This window comes from Cervus elaphus, chromosome 24, assembly GCF_910594005.1.
Source record: "Cervus elaphus chromosome 24, mCerEla1.1, whole genome shotgun sequence".
NCBI classification, from domain to species: Eukaryota; Metazoa; Chordata; class Mammalia; order Artiodactyla; family Cervidae; genus Cervus; species Cervus elaphus.
Window position 1 is genome coordinate 68743965 of NC_057838.1, and position 10339 is coordinate 68754303.

Consider the following 10339-nt stretch of genomic DNA (forward strand, 5'->3'; position numbering starts at 1 on the left):
TCTCCTGGGGTGGGGCTGGGAGCACCCTGGGATGCGGTAATTCAACCTCCACACACGGCCTCGGCCCGAGGACCGCAGCTCAGAGGGCAGCAGGCGCCTCAGTCATTGCCTCCCACCCAGGACCCCTCACCTGCTCCCTGGGTCCCCTGCCCCTTCAGACAGAAGGGGACCCGCCCGACCCTCACGGGCAGAGGCGCCGAAAGACGAGAAATGTGGAAGGCTCTGGTCACACAATCTTGAAAACACAGAGGACGAGGAGGTTTAAGCTCTCCGTAGGATGAGCAAGGGAATCAAGAAAGAACGTAGAAGGTCACATAGTGGACAAGGAGAGAAATGTGGACAGAAAGAGCGGGGATCCCCGGGAGAGAGAGGGGAGAGCCAGGGGAAAGGCGCCTCCCTCCACTGTCCCCATGATCACCGCTCCTGCATCAGCCGGTCAGCAAACGCCTGTGGTTTGGGGGACAGCAGCCAGCAAGGCAGATGAAACCCTCGGCTCTCAGGCAGCTTAGATTTTGGTGATGGAGACAGGAAATACACAAGTGAGCAGAGAAGTAAACCGGTAAAGGCGTGCTGAGAATGAAGACAGGGTGAGGTTGTAGGAGGTCCCGGGGGCTCCTTTACACGGAGGGGTGACGTGTGCTGAGACCGGACCAGTCAGCAGGAGCGGGTCACGGGAAGATGCGGGAACAGCATTCAGGGCAGAGGAACAGCAAGCAGGGAGGCCCTGCGGTGGGCATGGCCTGGCGTGAGGCGGGAACAGTGAGGAGTGGAGGGAGGTGGGGGGAGACTTGGAGGGGCGGGGTGGGGGAGGACACGAGCTTAGCCTGGGGGTGTGCAGGGAGTCAGGCATGCAGGACTTTTTCAGCCAGGATGATGCATTCGATTTTTAAGCATATAGGGTCTCAAAGAAAATCCTGCATTCTACTGTTCAAATGGCCTGGATACTTAAATTGGTGTTGAGAGTATTTATAAGTAATTACAGAGCACCCACTGCCAACCGATGGCATCACTGACTCAACAGACATGAGTTTGAGCAGACCCCGGGAGTTGGTGATGGACAGGGAAGCCTGGCGTGTTGCGGTCCATGGGGTCGCAGAGAGTCGGACACGACTGAGTGACTAAAGAACCGTGACACTGTGAGTCAGCCCCCAGGAGGTCCAGGGTCTTCCAAGGCCACTTTTGCCATCTGATTCTTACCCGGTGATGGATGCACCTGATTCCCACGTTTCGGCTGACCCGCCCGCCGGAGCCCAGGGAGGGGACGTGATTCACCCCGCGGGCAGCGCTGGAAGGCTTCCGACTCCTAGGCTGGCCTGCGTTTTGCTGGGGCACAGCTTCCCAGCCCTTCCTGAGGTCGGTGTGGACTCCTTATCGTCAATAAAGCGACCTGTCTGCACTCTGTCATCTCTTGGGCTGTGTGGATGTTGTCACCTCTTTTCAGTGGCCTGGGCAGTGTTCCTGAGGCCTTGAGTGGTTAGTCACAACCCCGCAGCTGCCCTTTGTCCTGTCTCCGGGGTCATCCCCCTGAGTAGGACTGCTGTGACCTGAACGCTGGGCTGGATCGGGCCAGCACCAGTGGACGTCAGAGGCCGCTCACCCATCAACGCCTTTGTGCAAGTCAGAGAAAAAGGTTCCCTCTGCTCAAGACACTTGACTTCCAGCCTCCAGAAAAACACTGTAATAACAATTCTTTTCATTTGGCCGCACTGTGTGCCATGCAGGATCCTGACCCGGGATCGACCCTGTGCCCCTACACTGGGGGTGCAGAGGCTTAACCACCAGATGGCCAGGGACATCTCTGCAACAACAGCGCTGTTAGAGCATCCTTTGGGGTCAGCTGTTAAAACCCTCCTCCTACCATGTGATTCCATGCTCTCCTCCATGTGCGAGGCACACCCGGAGTGGCAGGGTGGTTCTCCAGGCCCCTGCAGACAGCTCTGAGCCCCTGCAGTAAGGAGATCCCTTTGGAAGTGGCCACACTGACCACACAGGTGGTCACAGCTGTAGCCCAAGGGGTGACCGTCATTGTCCAGGTTTTCTAGAACTGGCCTGCCCACTGGAACATTTGGTTTCCGTTCACCCCACCCCCCGGGGAACTGGCTGTCACCTCTGCTGAGAGTGTGACGCCCTGCAGGCCCATCTCCCCACACCTTCTCCTGGCTCTGGGAGAGGGGGCCCCTGAGCTGCTCCCCTCATCCTGGGGCTCCGACATTCACTGGACGCCCTTGTAGCCAGCACCACTTCCAAACAACGGGGCTCATCTTTGAAGTCTTCCAGTTCCTAAATTTAGAAGCGTGGATTAAATCCAAATAAATGGAGAGTTATATAACTTCACGTCCCTCTCCGCTGTCCCTCCCCTTGGAATAATCAGGCTTAATCAGCTAATGACGGGGCCCTGAATCCAGCCCCGATCCTCGGAGAAGCTATTAGGCTTATATAAGAAGTGACATTGGCCTGGTGTATCATGAGGCTTTCAAATACATTCTGTCACTCGATCTTTCTCTCTTAATCTCTCCCCTTCGCCCACACATTTCAACACACACACACACACACACGCACACACACACATACACTCCCACAAACATGTCCATCAAGTGCCAGAGCCGCTTAGTTAGTCTGGGATCAAATGCATGCAAGCTGAGAGGAGGTTTGGTTCACATATATCACCTAAAAATAAATCACCTCAATCCGTACTGACAGCTAATCCAGGAAAGAAGGAAGCGCTTTGCCGTAGAGTTACAGACTATCTGAGGGAGAAGGGAGGGGTGTGGAGGAAGTTCTGAGGACTTCCTAATTATCCCAACTGTCCAGCACAAAACGGCAAGCAGAGTAAGTGGTGAGCTCCCTGTCACTGGAGGAGAGCAAGCAGAAATGAGGGGTAACAGAGAAGGATTCCCGCACTGAGCAGCTTCTGGACACTTAAGTTCTGTGCCAAGAATTGTGCTCTGTAGACATCATAAGGGAGACGGCAAACGGCTTCATCTCAGATGCCAAGTCTTACCTACCGGGAGTGGCTGCTTGGACCTCTGGACACAGAGTAAGGTTCTGAGGCTCAGTGAGAAAGAATTTCTTGATAATCTGCAACGTTTTCTGAGGTGGAAGAGGAGAAACTGATGTCTGGATCAATTAGTAACACTTGCCACGGGTGCAGAGGCGGAGAACAGAAGGTGTGCTCTTTGCCAGCTAAGTGTCTGGTCCTGTAGTCCTCGCTTTAGAGATGAGGAAACTGGCATGCAGAGGTTCACAGCTGGGGCATCTCTGGTGGCTCAGACGGTCAAGAATCCGCCTGCAATGCAGGAGACCCGGGTTCAGTCCCTGGTCCGTAAGATCCCCTGGAGGAGGGAATGGCTGCCCACTCCAGTATTCTTGCCTAGAGAATCCCACGGACAGAGGAGCCTGGCAGGCTACAGTCCAGGGGGTCGCAAAGGGTCAGACTCGACTGAGCAAGTAACACTTTTACGCTTGATAGATGGGGAAACTGAGATGCAGACGCTCACAGCTGCTAAGGGCAGAATTAAGACTTGGACCCAGGGCTTTCCTGGTGGCTCAGTGGTAGAGAATCCACCTGCCAATGCAGGAGGCAGGGGTTCAGTCCCTGCTCCGGGAAGATCCCACCTGCTGCTGAGCAGCTAAGCCCGAGCACCGCAGCAGCTGAGGCCCTGGAGCCTGCGCTCGGCGACAAGGGAAGCCCCTGCAGTGAGAAGCCCATGCACCGCAGCGCGCCGCAGCTATAGAAGATCCCTCAACGCGCAGGGGATCTAGCGCAGCCAAAAGTACATAAATAAATAAAACTACGGGGGGTAAAGGACTTGGATGCAGAGGCTCCAGGGTCTGCGCGGGCCTGCATCTCAGTGACGGGAGGAACGGGCCCGGGGCTGAACACGCAGCGACAGCCAGCGCTGTACCCCCGTCCCCGGGGGACACAGGCATCGCAGCTTGCGGCCTCCGGGTCGGGGGTTCAGGGAGGGCATCGGCGGGTCTGCAGGCTATGTGGGGGCACATGGGCTGCCTTCTGCCCCCGGATGGGCAGTGCACGCCCAGCACCTGTCTCTGACCCCCAGCTTTACTGGAGATGACGAGGAAACTGAGGCGACCGGGTGTGGACGTCTGTCCTCAGACCCTGAGCCTGGTGGCCCCTCGGGGCCCAGCCGGTCCTGGCCAGGGAACATTCTCCAGCAAACACCGCGCGGGAAACCCAAGGGGCAGAAGGATCATGGCAGGGACCCAGCAGGCGGGCCGTGCCTCCTGGCCCGGCCTGCCCCGGCAGCTGGCTTCCCAGCCCAGCCTGCACCGTGCCAGCTCCCCGAGGCTATTAGCACCGTGCCATGCGCGTCCGGGTCGGGTTTCCTGGTGGGCCCCAGCCACAGGTTGAAATTGCCGCTCCCCAGCCCCGAGACCCCCAGCCCCATCCCCCAGTCCTCGGAGTGAGCTGCCCAGCCAGCTGCCACGGGTGGCCCTTCTCCTCTCCCCGAAGGGCCCTTTCAAAAGCCTCTCACTCCCCGCTCATCCGTCCTTCCCAACCTCGGGGCCCCTCTCTCCAGCCCTATTGTTCAGCTTCAGTCCCTACCACTTCCTGTCGGGGGTGGTGGTGGGGGGGAGACGTCATTTTATCCAAACCCCTGCTGAGAAACAAAGGCACTGGTCCCGGCCGGCAGTGCTCTCCTTGTGTGCAGATGTGGGACTGAGGACAAAGGCCAGGCGGACGAGGGCAGGCCCCTCAGGACCTTGGCCAGGACCTCGCAGTTGCATAAGCCCGCGGGCGTGCCTGCTTTGGTGTTCTGTGCAGATGGTGTCCTGGGACAGTGCAGGCCGTGACGGGTCATGGCCCCGGAGGCTGGGAAGGGAGACCGTGTCCCGTCCCCACCACCCACCCCCGCCCCCGCCCACATTTCACTTTGGATCCTCTTCAAAGTTGTCAAAGAGTTTTGCTGGCTTTACAGAAGTGCCACCGTCCCTAAGATGAACCCCAAGGCTCACCCTGCCCAGGAGATAGGTCGAGGGGGGAGGTGAGGTTTTCTGGTGGCAAAAGGTAGACCCTGAACCGCTGCCCAGGCTCACGGACTTGAGTCCTCCTGCAAGGCTCGTTAACTGGGGGCTGCCTGAAAAGCCAGAGGCAGGTCGTTTCCAGATGTTTGGCATCGGGTCGCTTTTTGCAAACAAATTCTTTCTTGGAAACCCAGACCACGAGACGGATAAAAACACGAGGTGGGACCGGCCATCGAGCCCTCCAACGTCCCAGACGATGTTTGTGTGTGCGTGTGTGTGTGTGTGCACACCCACGTGTTGGTGACTGCTCCCTAGGTGGGAAGCCCAGCTATCTTGATTGTTCAAGGGTTACTTGCCTCAGGAAGGGTTAAGAGGGCCTAGAAGCACCCGCTGACAGTCTAGGATACTGTGATTGTCACGTCTATTTTTGTCACCTGTTTGCCTTTCTGGCCTCGTGTTGCTCCAGCTGACATTTAAATGAGTTTGCATTTGCAGAGCCTACACCAACTGGGGCTCTGGGTGCTGCGGGGGGTGGGGAGTGGGGGTGTGGGGAGGCCGGCCCAGCCCCAGCAGATGGAAGGGGGTGTGGCTGCTGGAGATTAGAACGTGGTCCCAGATCCAGCAGGAGCTGCTGCGAGCATCTGAAATGCCTTAAAGGGAAAAGGCAAGGTGCCACCGAAAGAGTGAGCATGTGGATGGGACGCCGCGATCCAGGCCCCTGTTCTCTGGTGCGCTGTGTGGCCTTGGCTAAGACCCTTTCCTCCTCTTCTTTCACCGGACACCGGGCCCATCTTCCCCAAATGTGAAGCATGCCACGTGGCCTTAAATAACATGTGCACTCACACACACACACACAGCCTGCTCCTTTGAACCCTCCCCTCTGACCACATTCCGGGAGGAAGGCTTGCGCGGTGCTGACTCCTTGGCACACCTTGCTAATCCCCGCAGACCTCCCTGGCAAAGCCCCGGCTGGCCCGGCGCCCCGGCTGCCGCGGAGCCGGGCTGGACTGTGACGCATGCGGCTCCCCGGGCACCGCTGTGTTCTATTTGTGCATACTGTCCCAGTGCCCTTTCCCGCGGCGATATGAATGAAGTCTTCTGAGTTTTTTTTTTTAATGACCTTAAGTAAAGGACGAGTAAATGTCCACTGAACACCAAATATTAAGGAAACGATGGTACGGGAGGGATGTGAGGGTAATAAAAGAGTGGAGTTGGGACGAGAATGGCCAAACTAGGGAGACAGGGTGGGCGGATCTCCTGGGTTTGCAGAAGCTCTGCCAGGCTGGGCCCCACCCGCCCCGACCCCTGGAGCGGGTCCCACTGGCCTCGGTCCCGCCAGCCACTTTGGAGCAGCGGTGTGGGGGGGGCTGGCAGTCGGAGCACAGGCCTGGGTCGTGACACGGAGCCAAAAGCTCTCCAGGCGAGTGTCTGAAACTGGGGCACGTACACCCCCTTGGGTGCCAGGATCTGGTCTGTGTGGTTCGTGAAGCCCTGAAAACTGAGGACAATGAAAACCCACTTGTAGGTGGTTTAAGATGTTATCCTTGGCAAAGACAGCGTGGCTTTTAGCACGGTCGAGGATGCGCGTATCCCAGACCCTGTGGGAGTGGGCCCTGGGACCCAGGAGGCCTGAGAGCTCCCCGCCTAGGTAGCGGCCGAAATGGGACTCGGTGTCAGGCCACGTGGTGTGGGTCCCAGCGCGGCCCACGTGACCTGCGGGCGCCCTCCCATTGGCTGGGGCTTGCTTACAAGCCACAGTAGTGGCTCAGCTGACTCTGCCCGAAGACCCGGGGCCTTGTTGGGAGGACGGGTCGGGGAGGGGAGTCCCTCTTGGAATCAAAGTCTCAAAATCAGCAGGGCTCAGGCTGAGGGGATCAAGGAGAAAACGTGTCACCGGGCTCGAGGCAGAGTCCTCAGAGAGTGCATCCGACTGGCCGACCCTGGGGGTCATGGGCCCTCCTAGAGGGGAGCAGGGCACCTGACTGACAGTCTTGACCAGATGGCCAAGGCTGAGGGTGTGGAGACTGGGCGCCCCCCACCCAACCCCAGGAAAGGCGGTGCAGGATTGAGGCAGGCAGGGGGAGCGTGGGGCTGGTCCGCCTCGGAGCCTCCCCGCGCCTCGGTTCTCTCCTCTGCAGATGCGCGTCCACGCGGCCCGGTGCTTGGAGGGGAGCTGGGGCAATTGAATGGGGTCACCGTGCAGGGCCTGCCCTCAGTAACAGACACTCCATAAATGTCAGTGACCGGCTTCTTTATTATTTGTCCGAAAGAGGAACCACAACCAAGCCACTGCCGGCCAGACGTGCGCCTAATGGATGCCACATGCCCCTTCCGGTGACCGCCGGGGGCCTTGGGGCTGGCCGACATGTGTTCCCGTCCGGGCTCCATGCCGAGGAGCTCTGTGACCCCAGGAAGTGACCTTGGGCCCCTGGGCCACAGTGATCACGCCTGCTGCCAACTGCTTCCTGGGCACAAGCCAGTGTCTGCGGGGCAGGCGGCAGCACGCTGGGCCCAGGGCCTCGGGACAGGTGGGCGCCTCCCCGGGGCCCCCGGAGCGAGGCTGGCCCCGCACACGGCAGGCAGCAGCCACGGGGGCGGGAGCAGGCCCGCCGGAACCACGTTTCCCCGCCAAGGATGGCTATGACCACGGGCCCCAAGCCCCAGGGCTGCTGCTTCCAGTGGGCACAGAGGCAGAGCCTCTCCCAAACTCAGGCAAAGAGGCCTCCCTCAGGGGCCCCTCACAGAGGCAGCCCCTGTGGAGCGTCTGCTGAGGTCCCTGCAGCTCCGTCCTCCAGCCGTGGACTCTGGAGCCAGATGGCTGCGGTCAAACTCCAACGCACGGCCTACTGCTCACGGGACCCTGGGCACGCCGCCTCCGCTCTCTGCGCCTTACATAATGTTCCCATCTGCAAAACGGGGAAACGACCGTTCCTTCCTCCCGCACGTGAGCGTTAAATGAGATCTGTTTGTAAAGCACTTAGAATGGGGCCTGGCAGTGAAAATGCAGCACGCCGTGTCAGCTGCCGTCATTACCATCTTTATCACCACCATCGTCTTGACAGGTGGGTGCAGCCCTTTGGGGCTCTGGGGTAACTTCACTACTATTATTATTTTGGCTGCACCACATGGCTTGAGACATCTTAGTTCCCCAACCCAGGATTGGACCTGGGCCCCCCCTGCAGGGGAAGTGCTGGGTTCTGACCACTGAACTGCCAGGGAATTCCCTGGGGTAACTTTAAAGGACACAAAGACACATCTGGCTTCAAGAACCATCGTTTCGACTTCCCCTGGAGCTGCCCGGACAGGTGCTAGCATCTGCTGGGTGCACACCATGCTGGGCCCTCTGGGTGGATTGTTCCGGTTCAGCCTGAGAAAGTGGTACTATTATCATTGTTTCTGATCTCACAGGAGGAAACACAGCCACAGGGAAACCCGCTGCCCACCTGCACCAGGAGGGCGCCTAGGTGCCGGCAATGAGGCCGAGCCTGGCCGTTTCAGGATAAAGAAGAATTTATGGAGAGGCTGCCAGGTACTCGTGGAATCTTCAGGAAGACTGGAGAACGAGGCCCAGCAGGAGATAAGGGCCAGGACGGGGAAGATAGATGGGGCGAGAACCAGGTCTTTGCACCGCTGCACCATCTCAGCCACCACTGCCTGTGGGAGGGAGCGCCCCACTGCCCTTGCATCCTGGAACCTGTCGCTAAAAATCTGAGTCCCCGAGACCAGGGGCCAGAGAGGTGGCCTCCAGGAGACAGAGGGAGGCAGTGCCTTGCCTCTCTGGCTTCCTTGCTTTCCTCCAAGACGCAGCAGTGAGGGATGCGTTTGCTGTAGGAAGGGGGTTCAGATAAAGGGGAACCTTCATCAGGTTCAGATGGACAGCTAACAAGATTGCTCTAATTGCCGAACAGTTGTCTGTCTGGAGGATGTATCAGTCAGTGACGCCACACTCATGCCATGTAACAAATCAGCCCAAACCTCAGAGGCTTGAAACGAGAGCCATTCACTCTCGTGGGCCTGTGGGTTGACCAGTGTTCAGACTCGGCCATGTTCTGCTGGGTCGTCTGCTCACACGGGCCCACGGGCAGCCGGGGCGGTTCTGCCTCTTGTCCTTCTCGTCCTCCTTGGACCAGTGTGCTGGCTGTGATCGCTCTCCTCGTGGTGGGGGCAAAGGCGCAAGCTGGGAGGGAGGGCACACGAGGTCCCTGAGCGGCCAGGTCTGGAGCTGGCACGTTGTCACCTCTGTTCCATTCCGGTGGCCAAAGTGGGTCACATGGTGAAGTCCAAAGTCAAGGGCAGGAGACTACGCTTCATCCTGGATGTGTCCTCCAGCCCACACGGGGGTGCTGATGGAGTGGGATCAATGATCCCTTCTGTCACGAGGTCCTTCCTCCCTTCCCAGATGCTTCTGCTGCTGGGGGAACCACTGACTGAAACTGCCCGGGAGTAACCACATGCATGTGTTGTTATCTTGCAACAGGATGTCCTGGTGAGGGATGAGGAACTAACAAGCTACCGTCAACTGGAAGAATTCGGGAAAGGTCCGAAGGAGAGAGGAGATGCCCGTCCGTCTGTCCTGCTGTCCTCCCAGAATCCTTCTCGCTGGAATCCTCCTTGGCTGAGCGAAGTGCACCCCACCCCAGCAAGGACCCTGGGTCAGAATGGTTGACTAGAGATGACCTGGAAACTAACCCCCTCTCTGTAAGACCCGAGACTGCAAGCCACGTGGCCAGCAGTCCTCTTGGGATCTCCGACCCTCCTGCTCTCCGCCCAGGCACCCCTTCCCAATAAACAAGTCTCTTGCTTCGTTAGCATGTGTGTCTCCTCAGACAACTCATTTCTGAGATGAGCCCACTCCGGGGCCCTGGAAGGGGTCCCCCTTCCTGCAGCACTGCCGGCCGTGAGCGCTGAGGAAGCCTGTCCAGACCGCCTGGCTGCAGCGTAGCCCTGGGGCCCTCCCGTCAATGTGTCCATCGACCTGCTCCGGAGACGGCAGAGCAAAAAGGACAGCGAGTCCTCAAGGATGTCTTCCGATGCGGAACCGGCTCTGCAGTGGCCCCTCGGAAGGTCTCGCGAAGCTCCCGGCTCGTCACAGGAGCCACCCTGGCATTGCTCCGTTGTTGTTTAGTTGCTCAGTCGTGTCTGACTCTTTTGCAACCTCCTGGCAGCACCCACCAGGCTCCTCTGTCCATGGGATTCTCCGGGGAAGAATACTGGAGTGGGCTGCTGTGTCCCCCTCCAGGGGCTCTTCCCGACTCAGGGCTGGAACCCATGTGTCCTGCATTGGCAGGCGGGTTCTTTACCGCTGAGCCACCAGGGCAGCCCCATGGTGCTCTGCTATTTGCAGTCAAAGCAC

The 10339-nt window shown here is 58.9% G+C and overlaps 1 long non-coding RNA gene across 1 annotated transcript; it reads left to right on the forward strand.

Annotated features, from left to right (window-relative positions):
* Window positions 1–7526: 7526 nt before the first annotated feature.
* Window positions 7527–9993, forward strand: LOC122683287. The gene is made up of 3 exons (XR_006337670.1): window positions 7527–8048; window positions 8395–8515; window positions 9464–9993. It is a non-coding gene; the product is annotated as an uncharacterized LOC122683287 (long non-coding RNA).
* Window positions 9994–10339: the final 346 nt, after the last annotated feature.